General features: G+C 42.0%; 1 long non-coding RNA gene across 1 annotated transcript; it reads left to right on the forward strand.

Annotated features, from left to right (window-relative positions):
- The first annotated feature begins 3,173 nt into the window (after positions 1 to 3,173).
- Positions 3,174 to 15,045, forward strand: LOC121003773. The gene is made up of 3 exons (XR_005779603.1): positions 3,174 to 3,238; positions 14,170 to 14,207; positions 15,007 to 15,045. It is a non-coding gene; the product is annotated as an uncharacterized LOC121003773 (long non-coding RNA).
- Positions 15,046 to 16,438: the final 1,393 nt, after the last annotated feature.

The raw sequence follows: 16,438 nt of genomic DNA on the forward strand, positions 1-16,438 counted from the left end.
TCACCCAGTGGGCAGTAAAAGTTATGTACCTTCCCTGCCCGTGTTTGCTACACCACATGTCTGTGGTCAGATGTATCTTGGCACCAACACTGTGTGCCAGAGATATATTCACTTGCCGCTGAACGTGGCCATATAGCTCTGGGATGCCCTTCTGGGAGAAATATTTCCTTCCGGGGACCTTCCATTGCGGTGTGCCAATGGCCACAAATTTTCTAAAGGCCCCTGAGTTCACCAGTTTATATGGCAGTAGTTGGTGGGCTAGCAGTTCCGACAAGCCAGCATTCAGCCGTTGGGCAAGAGAGTTATCCGGCGTCATAAACTTTTTACGCTCGAACATTTGGGCCACGGAAGCCTGCCTTCTGCCAGATGAACGCGACGGCGGCACGGTGGAAGGTGGAGTGGAGGACAAATGGGAGGAGAAGGAGAAGAGGCAGGACGTGGAACGCCGGGAGTGAGGCTTTGTGGGTTCTGACGGCGTTGCTCCCACTGGGCTCGGTGATGGGAGGCCAGGTGCCTTTTTAAAGCGGTCGTCCCTAGGTGAGTGTTGGGCTTACCGCAACTTATTCGTTGACAGCATAGGCAGCAGATGGCAACACTATTGTGAGCAGCTGACATGTTAAAAAAAGCCCTCACTCTGGAGCCATGTGCCGGCGTCCTGGGAGCGCCAGAAGTGACCGGGCATAGTGGATGGCTCACTCCAGATACATTTGCAGTGTGATTTTTGCCTCCTATGCAATGTAAGTTCTGCTTGCTTCTCCTCCTTCTCCTCCCTCTCTGCTGCTCTGTCTCTCCTTCTGAATTCCCCTCCTCTTCCTCTCTTGTGGACAACCACATGACGTCCATCGACTTGTCATCGTCGTCACCCTCACCACCACTGACATTTGAGATCTCGGAGTAGGCAGCAACAGCGGGGAACTCCCTCCTTTGGCTGATCTGGGTACTTTCACCAGACCGCTGGGTGGCGTTCGTTGCTGCCTCCTCTTCTTTATCCGATGTCAAGAATGGCTGTGCATCGGTAACGTCTGGGAGTGGATGGGAAAATAATTCTTCTGACTCGAGTGGAGGGGCTATGGTGGTGGTGGTTGTGGTGGTGTATTTGGTGGTGCACACAGCAGAGTGAGGAGGGTGCAGATACAGAGGATGAGGAGGGTGCAGAAGCAGAAGGCTAAGTGAGCCACTCAACCAACTCTGGTGCACCGTTTGAAGTAATCGCACGTGCCTTCTCCAACTTCCCACTTAGGCTCCGGCCTGGTGCACCTGCCCGAGTCCTACCACCCCTGCGGAACAGCCTGCCTCTTTCTCTGCCTGACATTTTCAAAATGACCCTGTGCCTAAGTCCCTAGAGAAGAGCAGTATTTGGTGGAAACCAACAGGTATATCGAACCCCTTAATCGGTATATTGTGGAAGCAGGTATATCGCAGGCCTCAATCATAATTTAGTAGAAACAGGTATATCGAACCCCTTAATCAGTATTTTGTGGAAGCAGGTATATCGCAGCCCTCAGTTCGTATTTTGTGGAATCAGATATATCAAACCCCTTAATCAGCATTTTTTGGAAGCAGGTATATCGCAGGCCTCAATCAATATTTGGTGGAAGCAGGCATATCAAACCCCTTTATCAGTATTTTGCGGAAGCAGGTATATCAAACCCCTTAATCAGTATTTTGTGGAAGAATGTATTGTCACGGCTGAGGATGGGGGAAACCCTCACCCGTTCGATGCCAGGAGATGGTAGGTCGCTACTTGGCCAGGACCACAGAATTAGGGAGCAGGTCACCTCCTATCGCATCCCTAATCTGACCCAGACTCCTAGCTGCATGAGCCGACCATGATGGTAGGAGGGCTCATGCTCCGGAACCTCGGATCCCTACTAACCCTCCGCAGATCCCTGAGCTAGGAGCTGAGTAGACAGCCCGTTCCTCCTGGACGTGGAGAAACAGGAGTCTAAAGTGGCCAAGCTGCAAGGGGATAGGAACAAGAACAGCCTATGGATATGGCAGGAGAACTACACTAGTTCACACCTACCTGCCACAGCCTTGCTGACTGGATCCCGTGCTCACAGCTGATGTCCACACTATAAATAAATGGACACAGCAAACACACATACACACACAGGAACCCAGATCCATAGCTGCATTAAACATGAAAGGAAAACAACCTCAAGTTAACATCACATATAAACATTTGACATCACGTAAAAACTTATGACCACAAAGGTGGCCCTCATTGACAGATGGTAATAACCAGGAGGATGACTCCAGCTTACAAACAAGGCTGGAGTACCCCTCAGACTACAGGTCATTACTGAGGCTTTATAGCCCAAAGTGGCCACACCCACACACAGACACACCCAGTGTACACACACAAAGAAGGAAGTTAACCCTTCCTACACCAGGCACTGAAAGACTGCCACTTAAAGGAGAAATGTCCAAACAAACCTTACACTGCAGCTGTAACCGCAGGCAACGACATGCGTGGCAACTATGTCTTGGGAAACAGCCAGAAGGCCGAGACACTGCCACCACATGTAACACACCACACGCTGCCAAGGACAGCCACCAGTGAAGGGAAATGACACAGTGCACACCAAACAAGGAAAGTGAACACAAACAGACACACCAAACCAAAGGCAACCGCACGTATACCTGTTGTCCGCGGCAACCGCACTTGAGGCAAACAACTAAGTGCCCCCAGCTGCGGTTGACACAACACCCAGACCGCGGGCAACTGCATGTGGCTCCCAAGCAGTCACGACCATAACCATGGGCGTGACATGTATATCGCAGGCCTCAATCAATATTTGGTGAAAGCAGGCATATCAAACCCCTTAATCAGTATTTTGTGGAAGCAGGTATATCGCAGCCCTCAATCAGTATTTTGTGGAAGCAGGTATATCAAACCCCATAATCACTATTTTGTGGAAGCAGGTATATTGCACCCCTCAATAAATATTTGGTAGAAACAGTTACAGTATATAGAAACCCTTAATCAGTATTTTGTGGTAGAAGTTATATACAAAACCCTTAATCAGTATTTTGTGGAAACAGTTATATGAAACCCCTTAATCAGTATTTTGTGGAATCCGGTATATCGCAGGCCTCAATCAATATTTGGTGGAAACAGGTATATCAAACTCCTTAATCAGTATTTTGTGGAAGCAGGTATATTGCAGACATCAATCAATATTTGGTGGAAGCAGATATATCAAACCCCTTAATCAGTATTTTGTGGAAGCAGGTATATCGCAGGACTCCATCAAAATTTGGTGAAAACAGGTATATCGAACCCCTTAATCAGTATTTTGTGGAAGCAGGTATATCGCAGGCCTCAATCAATATTTGGTGGAAGTAGGTATATCAAACCCATTAATCAGTATTATGCAGAAGCAGGTATATCAAACCCCTTAATTAGTTTTTTGCGGAAGCAAGTATATAAAACCCTATAATCAGTATTTTGTGGAAGAAGGTATATCGCAGGCCTCAATCAATATTTGGTGGAAGCAGGCATATCAAACCCCTTAATCAGTATTTTGTGGAAGCAGGTAAATCATAGGCCTCAATCAATATTTCATGGAAACAGGTAAATCGAACCCCTTAATCTGTATTTTGTGGAAGCATTTATATCACAGCCCTAAATCAGTATTTTGTGGAAGCAGGTATTTAAAATCCCTTAATCAGTATTTTGTGGAAGCACGTATTTCGCAGGCCTCAATCAATATTTGGTAGAAGCAGGTATATAAAACCCCTTAATTAGTAGTTTGTGGAAGCAGGTATATCGCACCCTTCAATCAATATTTGGTAGAAACAGTTATATAGAACCCCTTGATCAGTATTTTGTGGAAGCAGTTATATATAAAACCCTTAATCAGTATTTTGTAGAAGCAGTTATATGAAACCCCTTAATCAGTATTTTGTGGAAGCCAGTATATCGCAGGCCTCAATTAATATTTGGTGGAAACAGGTATATCGAACCCTTTAATCAGTATTTTGTGGAAGGAGGAATATCAAACCCCTTAATCAGTATTTTGTGGAAGCAGGTATATTGCAGCCCTCAATCAGTATTTTGTGGAAGCAGGTATATCAAACCACTTAATCTGTATTTTTGGAAGCAGGTATATCGTAGCCTTCAATAAGTATTTTGTGGAAGCAGGTATATCAAACCCCTTAATCAGTATTTTGTGGAAGGAGGTATATCAAACTCCTTAATCAGTATTTTGGGGAAGCAGGTATATCGCACCATTCAATACCCCTTAATCAGCATTTTATGGAAACAGGTATATCGCAGGCCTCAATCAATAATTGGTGGAAGCAGGCATATCAAACTCATTAATCAGTATTTTGTAGAATCAGGTATATTGCAGACATCAATCAATATTTGGTGGAAGCAGATATATCAAACCCCTTAATCAGTATTTTGTGGAAGCAGGAATATCGCAGGATTCAAAAAAAATTGGTGAAAACATGTATATCGAACCCCTTAATAAGTATTTTGTGGAAGCAGTTATATCGCAGGCCTCAATCAATATTTGGTGGAAACAGGTATATCAAACCCCTTAATCAGCATTTTCTGGAAACAGGTAAATCGCAGGCCTCAATCAATAATTGGTGGAGGCAGGCATATCAAACTCATTAATCAGTATTTTGTGAAAGCAGGTATATCAAACCCCTTAATCAGTATTTTGTGGAAGCAGGTATATCAAACCCCTTAATCAGTATTTTGTGGAAGCAGGAATATCGCAGGCCTCAATCAATAATTGGTGGAGGCAGGCATATCAAACTCATTAATCAGTATTTTGTGAAAGCAGGTATATCAAACCCCTTAATCAGTATTTTGTGGAAGCAGGTATATCAAACCCCTTAATCAGTATTTTGTGGAAGCAGGCATATCAAACCCCTTAATCAGTATTTTGTGAAAGCAGGTATATCATAGGCCTCAATCAATATTTGATGGAAACAGGTATATCAAACCCCTTAATCAGAATTTTGTGGAAGCAGGTATATCGCAGGCCTCAATTAATATTTGGTAGAAGCAGGTATATCAAACCTCTTAATCAGTATTTTGTGGAAGCAGGTATATCGCACCCCTAAATTAATATTTGGTGGAAACAGGTATATCGGACCCCTTAATCAATATTTTGTGGAAGCAGGAATATCGCAGCCCTCAATCAATATTTGGATGAAGCAGGCATATCAAACCCCTTAATCAGTATTTTGTGGAAGCAGGTATATCATAGGCCTCAATCAATATTTGATGGAAACAGGTATATCAAACCCCTTAATCAGAATTTTGTGGAAGCAGGTATATCGCAGACCTCAATCAATATTTGGTGGAAGCAGGTATATCAAACCCCTTAATCAGTATTTTGTGGAAGCAGGTATATCGCACCCCTCAATCAATATTTGGTCGAAATAGGTATATCGAACCCCTTCATCTGTATTTTGTATAAGCAGGTATTTCGCAGGCCTCAATCAATATTTGGTAGAAATAGGTATATTAAACCCCATAATCATTATTTTGTGGAAACAGGTATATCGCAGCCCTCAATAAGTATTTTGTGGAAGCAGCTATATCAAACCCCTTAATCAGTATTTTGTGGAAGCAGGTATGTCGCACCACTCAATCAATATTTGGTGGAAACAGGTATATTGAACCCCTTAATCGGTATTTTGTGTAAGCAGGTATATCGCTGGCCGCAGTCAATATTTGATAGAAACAGGTATATCGAACCCCTTAATCAGTATTTTGTGGAAACAGGTATATCGCAGCCATCAATCAATATTTGGTAGAAGCAGATATATCAAACCCCTTAATCAGTATTTTGTGGAAGCAGGTATATCGCAGGACTCAATCAAAATTTGGTGAAAACAGGTATATCGAACCCCTTAATCAGTATTTTGTGGAAGCAGCTATATCGCAGGCCTCAATCAACATTTGGTGGAAACAGGTATATCAAACCCATTAATCAGTATTATGCAGAAGCAGGTATATCAAGCCCCTTAATTAGTTTTTTGCGGAAGCAGGTATATCAAACCCCTTAATCAGCATTTTGTGGAAGAAGGTTTATCGCAGGCCTCAATCAATATTTGGTGGAAGCAGGCATATCAAACCCCTTAATCAGTATTTTGTGGAAGAAGGTATATCGCAGGCCTCAATCAATATTTGGTGGAGGCTTCCGGTTCCGGCGCCAGCATGGTGAGAAGCGCGAACTGAGAGCTCCGCACCAGAGGACACAGATTCCCATATAAATCCCCTGTAAACAACTTAAAAAAAAGGCACGGAGTGGGTGAGAGTGGGCCGACTTGAATACAGTCCTAGTGGATGGACCGATACGTGGTGCAAATGGGGAGCAAATCTAAAAAGAACACAGCAAAGCCTGGAAAGGCGCCAACCGAGATAAAGATGGCGCTGTCACCTGAGGACGAAGCTCCGGAGATGTCGCAGCCGGACCGAAAGGAAAGTGAAGGAGCCAGTGAGTCATTTATTGCCACAGAGGAGAAGTTAGTCATAGACTACAAATTCTTAGCGATAGAAGTAGCGGCAAGAATCGCACCTGATTTACAGGAAGCTTTAACAGCCACAGTGGTAGCCTCCTTTAATGAGTTGAAAGCGGAGGTGGTACAACATGACTCGAGGCTGGAGTCGCTGGAAACAAGAATGGCTGAGATGGAGGGGGAATATGAAGAGGTACGCAAACAACTTAAGAGAGCCCTGAGGGAGAATGCCAATCTATGGGACAAAGTGGATGACTTAGAAAACCGCTCCCGTAGGAGCAACCTGCGGATAATAGGCCTCCCGGAAATGATAATGGCGAAAGACTTAGAAATAATATGTGCTAAAGAAATACCAGAGGCACTAGGCATAGGTGCTGATTGCAAGGTCGAAAGGGCACACAGGATAGGCCCTTATAACCCACAGCAGGTGCTAGAGAGAAGCGCAAAAAATATAAATGTGCCAAAATCTAAAATCAGGTCAAGACAGGTGATTGCCAAATACCTAAATTATGCCGACAAAGCCGCCATATTAAGGGCGTTCAAGCAAGCTGGAAAGGCCATTGAAATAAGAGGACATCGGGTACTACTTTTCGGAGATTTCTCGGCGGAAGTATCCAAAAGAAGAAGGGCCTTTGCTCCAATATGTTCCGCGCTATTCAAGAATCAAACAAGATTCTCTCTGCTATATCCCGCAACGCTGAGGGTTTTCTTCCCTAACAATAAGATGGAATCTTATACAGATCCGGAGGAGGCAGAAAACGCGCTTCAAGGAGTATTCACAAATAGACGGTCAGTACCAGCGATTGCTTACCACGACGTGGATCAGGCAACGTCAAGAGAAGACAGAAATCAGCCATGGCAAGGGTCCGGTGCGGTGAAGAAAATGTCCCGAGGAGAAATGGCTGCGGACTAATCAGTTGATAGACTATCTATACATGTGAAGTCATGATAAGTATACCGATTGTTGGTACAAGTGTTGTTTATCTAACATAATGACTTGCATTTTCAGGAACTGTCTGTGCATATGGTTGTGACTAGTTCTGAGGCTGTTAATCGAATTGTCATTTTACTGTTAAAGGTGACACACGCTATTAAGGTTGATGTATACTTAGATCGCATAGGTGTCAAGGGGAACGCAAGAAGGAGTTTTCTTTTCCTTTTCACTTTTGTTGGAAAAAAGTGAGGCCAAAGCTTGAATGCTGATGGGAAAGTTAAGCAAGGGTTCTGATTTACCCTGGAGTGTTACATGGGTTATGCATTTTGAGATGTTAGTTTTAGGGAAGGGAGGGATCCAGTTCATTAACACAGGTCTACAAAGGCAATTAACCAAGGAAAGAAATTCTAATGGATAGCCACATCAAAATTGTCTCCTGGAATGTTAAGGGGCTTCGGTCGCCGAAAAAGCGTAGGATGATTTTGAAGTTTTTAAAAAAAATGGGGGCAGATATTGCCTTATTGCAAGAAACTCATCTTCCAGAAGAAGAGCTAGATCGAATGAAAAAGTTATGGGTGGGAGAGGTATATGGATCAGGAGCCATAGGTAAGAAAGCGGGAGTGATTACACTGTTAAAAAGGGGACTCCCATATAAAGTAATAGGTCACACACATGACCAACAAGGTAGAATCTCCAGGCTAAATCTAGCAGATGGCGAAAAAACTATTAGTATTTATAACGTTTACGGGCCTAATGAGTATGACCGAGGTTTTTTTAACGCACTCACCAGAGATGTTTCGGCCGAATTAATAAAAATGAAGATAGTAGCAGGAGATATGAACGCGGTGCTAGATGAAAAGGAGGATAGAAGGAGAGGTCCTGAGAAAGAGGGAAAAAAATAAAAATCTGCTGATGTTAGGTTAGCACAATTCATTGAGGACGCAGGAATGATGGACATGTGGAGGGCCCGAAATCCTGAGGGACGGGAATACACGCACTACTCGCACGCTCATCAGTCGTGGTCGAGATTAGATTATATATTGTGTGATAAATCAGAATCACGGCACTTATCAGATCCACACATAGAAGACATGGTAATATCGGACCATTCGCCGGTGTCTGTCATCTTGAGGAGGGAGATTCCCTCTAGGAACCGACTTCTTATGGAGGTTCCCATCAGCTTTATATAAAAATGAGGAATTTACTAGCTTCCTGAGAGGCTGGTGGTTAGAGTACGAGCAAGAGAACAGGAACATAGAAAGCCATCAAACATTGTGGGACGCGGGGAAAGCAGTAATCAGGGGACGAATTATGGCATACATGTTTGGCAAACATAAAAAGATAAAAGAGAAGCTAAGCCAGCTGAGTAACAACCTTAGAAGGGCCTATACCCTGTTTCAAACCACACTCACTAATGTTTCGCGGGAATCTTGGCAAAATGCTAAATCAGAATATGAGGCTTGGCTTAAAAAATGGGACAGCTATGCAACAACAAGATGGGAGGCTCATCTGTACCGTTATGGTAATAAGGCAGGCAGACTTCTAGCGAGACTGGCAAAGGGGCGTAGGATGGTTTCCACGATTCACTCCCTTAAGGGGAAAAATGGGATAAAGACCTCACACCGAGGCGAAATAAATAAAATATTGGAAGGTTTCTATGGTGACCTATATACAGCAAACCCGCCCCAGATTCAAGAAGGGAGGAAATGGTTAAAAGACGTCCGCTTGTCTAAACTAACAATAGAAGAAAAAGAAATGCTAAATGCTCCAATTTCTGTAGAAACAATAGTCACATATATAAAAAATGTACCCCTAGAGAAGGCGCCAGGACCGGATGGGTTTAGTGGGGAATTTTATAAAATCATAGCCCAAGACACAGCACCAATCCTCTCCCAGATTTACTTAGGCTATATGAAGGGAAATCCAGTCCCGGCACTAACTAACACAGCTCACATTATGGTCCTACCGAAGCCTGGCAGGGACCCCCTAGACCCAGCCTCATACAGGCCGATCTCCCTCATCAATGTCGATTTAAAAATTATCTCTAAGATACTACCTGACAGGCTCTCGGGACTATTACCCAGATTGATTTCATCTGCTCAGGTGGGCTTTGTTCAAGGAAGATCGGCAGTGATGAACGTAAGAAAAGTGTTATTGGCGCTGGATGAAGTGAAGCTTAGGCCATCCTCCCATTCATTCCCAGCCATTATATCCATAGATGCAGAAAAAGCGTTTGATAACGTGGACTGGGGATGGATGGGAGAGGTGTTAGATGAAATGGGTTTTGAGGGACCGTTTAGGAGTTTTTTGAGGGGCATTTATTCCAGTCCTCAGGCTAGGGTGGCTACACCAGGATTTTTATCTAGTCCCATACAATTGGGAAGGGGCACAAGGCAGGGATGCCCATTATCTCCCCTCCTTTTTAATTTGGCATTAGAGCCTTTGTCGAGAAAGATTGAGAAGGATACTAAATTGGAGGGGATCAAAATTGGGAAGCTTGGGAAAAAGGTAATTAAGCATGCACTCTTTGCCGACGACCTATTAGTATTTTTGGAAAATCCGCATAGAGACATAGGCAATTTACTGGAAACGCTGGAGGCGTTCGGCTCGTTTTCGGGATTTAAAGTAAATACAGATAAGTCAGAAATATTGTTCATAGGTCCCCAAGCGAAGTTGGCTAAATCGAAGGTACTTAGATTTCCCCTACAGGTAGCTAGCTTCTCGATCAAATACTTGGGAATACATGTAGGGAATACACCGGAATCCCTATACTATTTGAACTATCCACCATTAATCAAAAAGATTCTTGCAGATATTGAAAGGTGGGCATTGCTGCCATTGTCCATGGGTGGGAGATGTCAGCTGCTGAAGATGATAAGTGTAGCACAACTTCTTTATCCCATACAAACAATACCCATACTACTAAAGCATAAAGATATAGAAACCCTAGAAAAAGCGTTTAGAACATTCCTGTGGAGAGGGAAAAAATGTAGAATCTCGCTGGCAAAATTGCAGCTACCAAAAAATTTAGGGGGGTTAAACTTTCCAGACATAAGAGCATATAATCTGGCGGGGCTTCTAAGGCATAGCTTGGACTGGGTATTTGGCACACAGTTTTATACTAACACCAAGCTGGAGATACATTTGGTAGCACCCTGGTCGCTAACAGCTTTGTTACATACTAAATTCAGTGCCCTGCCGGCCGAGATCAAAGGGAGCCTTTTGTTGAAAGACACAGTGGCGAGTTGGAAAGAAATTCGTAAGCTATATTCCCTGCCATTTAATGTATCCAGGTACATGAGTTTGTGGGGCCATCCAGAATTCCCGGCAGGAAATGAAGCTAAACATTTTCAGAAATGGAGGGAGCTAGGGATAGGCAAAATAGGGGACCTATGGGAGGTACAAATGGGAAGATACCTCAATCAGGAGGAATTTGCTGCGAGATTCCCAACGCTGCGTAATCAACATCCGTTGGCATATACACAAATTAAAGATTTCTTAACTAAAAGGGCTATAAACTTAAACAGGGAAATGGGCCTGAAAGATTTTGATTTACTCATTGGGCAGGGAGTTAGGAAAAAATCAATGGCGGAGCTATATGGAGGCTTAAGAGATATGAAACAGAGGCAAGTGGCGGAGAAAATATTCTCACAATGGAAAAAGGAATTCCCATTGATAGACATAAAACAAACTATTCTAAAAGGCTGGGAGGTAGTTAGGAAGGTGACACCAAATGAGGGATGGAGAGAGACATATTTTAGGATGGCACATAAAGCTATCTATGGTTTTCGTTTTGCTCCTCGGGTGTCCCAAATGGACAGGATCACTGCATGTCCAAAATGTCACGAAAATGGTACAGACCTATTTCATGGGGTTTGGTCTTGTAAAGAGACTAACAAATTCTGGACTGAGATTGTTTCTCAAATTAAGTTTTACCTGAAAATAAAAATTCCAATGACACCGGAGTTGTTGCTGTTCCAGGTGGCACCCGGGGGGCAAAGGGTAATTCCATTGGTGCACTTGTTGCTGTTAGCAGCTAAAAGATGTCTTTTCAAGAATTGGCTTCAAGCTACAACTCCATCAATGGAAGAAGTTTTCACACAAACTAAGGCTGGGTTCACACGGGCGTGACGGATTGGCTCAGGATGCGTTCAGGGTGCGTTCAGTGAAACTCGCACTATTTTGCAAGCAAGTTCAGTCAGTTTTGTCTGCGATTGCGTTTAGTTGTTCAGTTTTTTCCGCGCGGGTGCAATGCGTTTTGATGCGTTTTTCACGCGCGTGATAAAAAACTGAAGGTTTACAAACAACATCTCTTAGCAACCATCAGTGAAAAACGCATCGCACCCGCACTTGCTTGCGGATGCAGTGCGTTTTTCACGCAGCCCCATTCACTTCTATGGGGCCTGTCCTGCGTTACAAACGCAGAATATAGAACATGCTGCGATTTTAAAGCATTGCAGAAGTGATGCGTGAAAAAAAACGCTCATGTACACAGATCCATTGAAATGAATGGTGCCGGATTCAGTGCGGGTGCAATACGTTCACCTACCGCATTGCACCCGCGCGGAAATCTCGCCCGTGTGAACTCAGCCTAAGTCTTGTTTTCTGCTTGAGAGAGCAGAAGCAGAACATCTCAAGGGAAAATGGGTGGAGGTTTTCTTCACCAGATGGGAACCATTTATAAAAGTCGCATTAAGCAGTGCTGAAATACTAGAAACGATGTATCCATTCACAGGCTCAGAGTGGTACTTGAAAAGGAAGCTACAGAACACCCTAGGGAAGATGCAAGTAGACTAGGGAGGAATAAGCGACGTAATAAATATTACATTAGAAGAGATATAGGTATATACAGTGGACCTGAAGAAGTTGGAGGGGGGGGGGGGAGTTTAAGTTTTAGTTTAGGGTCAAAGAGGGAAAAATTTAAAAAATGGATGGATATATCTTCATAATGATCTGCAAAATGGTTGTCTGTAACATAAAAGAATGTGACATTTAGGTGACAAGTTTTGTACGCTTCTGTTTGATATGTAAAACTGATATAGGTCACTAAGTATTGCATAAATGTAAATTGACATTTAATCGGTTGTTGTAACCATACGCTATGTCATGCTAAACAATGTTTGGACAACTGTATGTACTTCGTTAATCTGGAATTGATATTTCTATTTTAATAAAAAGTATATTTAAAAAAAAAAAATATTTGGTGGAAGCAGGCATATCAAACCCCTTAATCAGTATTTTGTGGAAGCAGGTATATCATAGGCCTCAATCAATATTTCATGGAAACAGGTAAATCGAACCCCTTAATCTGTATTTTGTGGAAGCATTTATATCACAGCCCTAAATCAGTATTTTGTGGAAGCAGGTATTTAAAATCCCTTAATCAGTATTTTGTGGAAGCACGTATTTCGCAGGCCTCAATCAATATTTGGTAGAAACAGGTATATAAAACCCCTTAATTAATAGTTTGTGGAAGCAGGTATATCGCACCCTTCAATCAATATTTGGTAGAAACAGTTATATAGAACCCCTTGATCAGTATTTTGTGGAAGCAGTTATATATAAAACCCTTAATCAGTATTTTGTAGAAGCAGTTATATGAAACCCCTTAATCAGTATTTTGTGGAAGCCAGTATATCGCAGGCCTCAATTAATATTTGATGGAAACAGGTATATCGAACCCCTTAATCAGTATTTTGTGGAAGGAGGAATATCAAACCCCTTAATCAGTATTTTGTGGAAGCAGGTATATTGCAACCCTCAATCAGTATTTTGTGGAAGCATGTATATCAAACCACTTAATCTGTATTTTTGGAAGCAGGTATATCGTAGCCTTCAATAAGTATTTTGTGGAAGCAGGTATATCAAACCCTTTAATCAGTATTTTGTGGAAGGAGGTATATCAAACTCCTTAATCAGTATTTTGGGGAAGCAGGTATATCGCACCATTCAATACCCCTTAATCAGCATTTTATGGAAACAGGTATATCGCAGGCCTCAATCAATAATTGGTGGAAGCAGGCATATCAAACTCATTAATCAGTATTTTGTGGAATCAGGTATATTGCAGACATCAATCAATATTTGGTGGAAGCAGATATATCAAACCCCTTAATCAGTATTTTGTGGAAGCAGGAATATCGCAGGATTCAAAAAAAATTGGGTGAAAACATGTATATCGAACCCCTTAATAAGTATTTTGTGGAAGCAGGTATATCGCAGGCCTCAATCAACATTTGGTGGAAACAGGTATATCAAACCCCTTAATCAGCATTTTCTGGAAACAGGTAAATCGCAGGCCTCAATCAATAATTGGTGGAGGCAGGCATATCAAACTCATTAATCATTATTTTGTGAAAGAAGGTATATCAAACCCCTTAATCAGTATTTTGTGGAAGCAGGTATATCAAACCCCTTAATCAGTATTTTGTGGAAGCAGGAATATCGCAGGCCTCAATCAATATTTGGTGGAAGCAGGCATATCAAACCCCTTAATCAGTATTTTGTGAAAGCAGGTATATCATAGGCCTCAATCAATATTTGATGGAAACAGGTATATCAATTCCCTTAATCAGAATTTTGTGGAAGCAGGTATATCGCAGGCCTCAATCAATATTTGGTGGAAGCAGGTATATCAAACCTCTTAATCAGTATTTTGTGGAAGCAGGTATATCGCACCCCTCAATTAATATTTGGTGGAAACAGGTATATCGAACCCCTTCATTTGTATTTTGTGTAAGCAGGTATATCGCAGGCCTCAATCAATATTTGGTAGAAACAGGTATATCTGACCCCTTAATCAATATTTTGTGGAAGCAGGAATATCACAGCCCTCAATCAATATTTGGATGAAGCAGGCATATCAAACCCCTTAATCAGTATTTTGTGGAAGCAGGTATATCATAGGCCTCAATCAATATTTGATGGAAACAGGTATATCAAACCCCTTAATCAGAATTTTGTGGAAGCAGGTATATCGCAGACCTCAATCAATATTTGGTGGAAGCAGGTATATCAAACCCCTTAATCAGTATTTTGTGAAAGCAGGTATATCGCACCCCTCAATCAATATTTGGTGGAAATAGGTATCTCGAACCCCTTCATCTGTATTTTGTGGAAGCAGGTATATCGCAGCCCTCAATAAGTATTTTGTGGAAGCAGCTATATCAAACCCCTTAATCAGTATTTTGTGGAAGCAGGTATGTCGCACCACTCAATCAATATTTGGTGGAAACAGGTATATTGAACCCCTTAATCAGTATTTTGTGGAAACAGGTATATCGCAGCCATCAATCAATATTTGGTAGAAGCAGATATATCAAACCCTTTAATCAGTATTTTGTGGAAGCAGGTATATCGCAGCCCTCAATCAGTATTTTGTGGAAGCAGGTATATCAAACCCCTTAATCAGTATTTTATGGAGGCAGGTATATCAAACCCCTTAATCAGTATTTTGTGGAAGAAGGTATATCGCACCCCCCAATCAAGATTTGGTATAAACAGATATATCGAACCCCATAAATCAGTAATTTGTGGAAGCCAGTATATTGCAGGCCTTAATCAATATTTGGTGGAAGCAGGTATATCAAACCCCTTAATCAGTATTTTGTTAAAGCAGGTATATCGCACCCCTCAATCAATATTTGGTGAAAACTGGTATATCAAAACCCATAATCACTATTTTGTGGAAGCAGGTATATTGCAGTCCTAAATCAATATTTGGTAAAAACAGGTATATCGAACCCCTTAATCAGTATTTTGTGGAAGCAGGTATATCGCAGCCCTCAATCAGTATTTTGTGGAAGCAGGTATATCAAAACCCATAATCACTATTTTGTGGAAGCAGGTATATTGCACCCCTCAATCAAAATTTGTTGAAACAGGTATATCGAGGCACTTAATCAGTATTTTGTGGAAGCAGGTATATCGCAAGCCTCAATCAATATTTAGTAGAAACAGGTGTATGGAACCCCTCTATCAGTATTTTGTGGAAGCAGGTATATCGAACCCCTTAATCAGTATTTTTTGGAAACAGGTATATCGCAGGCCTCAATCATTATTTAGTGGAAGCAGACATATCAAACCCCTTAATCAGAATTTTCTGGAAGCAGGTATATCATAGGCCTCAATCAATATTTGATGGAAACAGGTATATCGCAGGCCTCAATCAATATTTGGTGGAAGGAGGTATATTAATCCCCTTAATTAGTATTTTGTAGAAACAGGTATATCAAACCCCTTAATCAATATTTTGTGGAAGCAGGTATATCGCAGGCCTCAATCAGTATTTGGTGGAAGCAGGTATATCAAACCCCTTAATCAGTATTTTGTGGAAGCAGGTATATCGCAGGCCTCAATCAATATTTGGTGGAAGCAGACATTAAAACTCCTTAATCAGTATTTGGTGGAAGCAGGTATATCGCAGGCCTCAATCAATGTTTGGTGGAAGCAGGTATATCAAAACCCTTAATCAATATTTTGTGGAAGCAGGTATATCGCACCCCTCAATCAATATTTGATGGAAACAGGTATATTTAACCCCTTAATAGCTATTTTGTGGAAGCAGGTATAATGTAGGCCTCAATCAATATTTGGTGGAAGCAGGTATATCAAACCCCTTAATCAGTATTTTACAGAAGCAGGTATATCAAACCCCTTAATTAGTATTTTGTGGAAGCAGGTATATCAAACCCCTTAATCAGTATTTTGTGGAAGAAGGTTTATCGCAGGCCTCAATCAATATTTGGTGGAAGCAGGCATATCAAACCCCTCAATCAGTATTTTGTGCAAGCAGGTATATCATAGGCCTCAATCAATATTTGATAGAAACAGGTATATCGAACCCCTTAATCAGTATTTTGCGGGTGCAGTTATATCGCAGCCCTAAATCAGTATTTTGTGGAAGCAGGCATTTAAAATCCCTTAATCAGTATTTTGTGGAAGCTCGTATTTCGCAGGCCTCAATCAATATTTGGTAGTAACAGGTATATCAAACCCCTTAATCAGTAGTTT

The sequence above is a fragment of the Bufo bufo genome, chromosome 6, assembly GCF_905171765.1.
Source record: "Bufo bufo chromosome 6, aBufBuf1.1, whole genome shotgun sequence".
NCBI lineage: Eukaryota > Metazoa > Chordata > Amphibia > Anura > Bufonidae > Bufo > Bufo bufo.